Source organism: Capricornis sumatraensis, chromosome 6 (genome assembly GCF_032405125.1).
Source record: "Capricornis sumatraensis isolate serow.1 chromosome 6, serow.2, whole genome shotgun sequence".
Taxonomy (NCBI): domain Eukaryota; kingdom Metazoa; phylum Chordata; class Mammalia; order Artiodactyla; family Bovidae; genus Capricornis; species Capricornis sumatraensis.
In genome coordinates this window covers 46,347,352-46,349,262 of record NC_091074.1, presented here as the reverse complement: position 1 = coordinate 46,349,262, position 1,911 = coordinate 46,347,352, and the positions used below count along the sequence as shown (strand labels likewise).

At 51.3% G+C, this 1,911-nt stretch overlaps 1 pseudogene; it reads right to left on the bottom strand.

The window, feature by feature from the left end:
* Window positions 1-530: 530 nt before the first annotated feature.
* On the bottom strand, window positions 531-1,180 carry LOC138081386 (acyl-protein thioesterase 2 pseudogene; annotated as a pseudogene).
* Between the last annotated feature and the right edge of the window lie 731 nt (window positions 1,181-1,911).

Here is a 1,911-nt window from a genome sequence, read left to right as displayed (position 1 = left end):
CCCACACTCCTGCGCGGGGGCAGGGAGCCCACAGCAGCCAGAGGTCGGGCCATGGACACACTCATGATTGAGAAGCAGCTGGAGAGGAGGCAGGAGACAGGATTATCTGGGCAGAATCAGTTGCAGTGGGTGGGAGGTGGGGCCTGGGAGGGCCCCATGGGCCAAACCCTGAGGTCACCAGAGAGGGCCCAAAGCGGTGCTACTGAGTGAGGTCCTGAGTGAGTGGGTCAGCGGCTGGGCCCCTTTCTCCTGCTGCCTATAGCCCCTCCAGTACTGCTGCCGCGGGGAGGGCCCCACCTCCAGGGAAATGGGATAAGAAAGCAGCCCACCCCCTGCGGCAGACAGCCAGGGGGCGGAAACCAGGAAGGAGGGCCTGGCCAGGCTTTGACTTGTCTGCCCCAGAGACCTGTGGGAAGAGGATTGGTCCAGAAAGGTGAGAAAGGGGCTCAACTGGCTCAGATCCAAGATGGTGCCATGCATGCTGAGTCACCCGTTAGCAGGGGGACTGTGCTGGGGGACAGCAACTCTGGTTAGACAGGAGGCAGCAGCTTCTCGAGAAACTCCTTCACAGCTGCCATCTCCTGAGGACAGGGGCTATGCATGACACCTGGGTACGTCTTGAACCGGACCCTGGCAGGTGTGACAATGGACCAGAGCTTCTCGGCTGTCAGGGCCCCAAACCGCACAGGAACCATGGGGTCCAGCTCCCCTTGGCACTGAAGGATGGTCAGGTCCTTGGCACTACCATTGGCTGCCTGGGGGAAGGCCCGATACAAAGGTAGCCAACAGCTCAATGCCAAAATGCCAGCCAGAGGGTGTGGGCAGGTGAGGGCTGTGTAGAGGGATGAAGCTCCACCCTGTGAAAAGCCCAGGAGGATCCGATTGGCAGGGATCCCATTCTTCATCTCATGCTCAATCAAGGCCTTGATGTTCTCTGCTGCTTTCTTGATGCCAGCCTCATCCTCTGGTGTGTCTGGATTCAGCCCCATCAGGTCAAACCAGGAGTGCATGGGGGCAGATGTACTTGAGGTGAGGGAGCCGGATGGTGGAGAGGGCATCAGCCCAGCTGTGCCGTGTCTCCAAGTCCATGTAAAAAAATAACCGCAGCTGTTTCCTGCTCAGCTCCAGACACAGTGGCAGAGTTGGTGAGCAGGGGCACAGACATGGTGTTACCACACATATACTGCAGGGCTCCACGGCTGGGGCCTCCACTCCCTGGGGGTTTCAAGACCTCTAGGGAGATTTTCCTCTTTTTCCAGCACAGACACACAGTCTTTCCCTGTTGGCTGACCCTGCCGGGACCCAAGCGATTTTAACATTAGTTTAAGAAGAGAAACCATTTACAACTTTATCTGAGTTATGAGACATCAGTTATGCATGATTGGAAGAGCACTTAAGGAAGGTGAACAGGATACTTGATCACTGTAGACTGTGCAAAGTCCCTAGGAAATATAAAGCTTCAAGCCAAAAACTGAACTCATTGATCAGACAGAATTTCTTGCTGGAAATATTTGAACATAAAAGAAAGATTAGGAGCAGTCAGGTTCAGAGGAACAGAAATATTAAAATTTAATATTTTAAGTTCAGTGAATTTGATAAAATAGAGGGAAACTATAGAATATGAAAATCCCTTATAAGGCAGAATTTTCTTCTGCAGAAAAAAAGCCTAGGACTTTTTTATCTTTGTGATACTGAAAGCTCTATTGCTGGAGAGATGAAGCAAACCACCTTTCTGAGAGAGAACTTAATAGAGGAATGAGTTTTTAAAAGATTGGTAATGCTAGTAGAAGTGATAGAATTCCAGCTGAGGTATTTAAAATCCTGAAGGATGATGCTGTTAAAGTGCTGCATTCAATACGTGCAGATTTAGAAAACTCATCAGTGGTCACAGGACTGGAAAAGTCAGTTTTC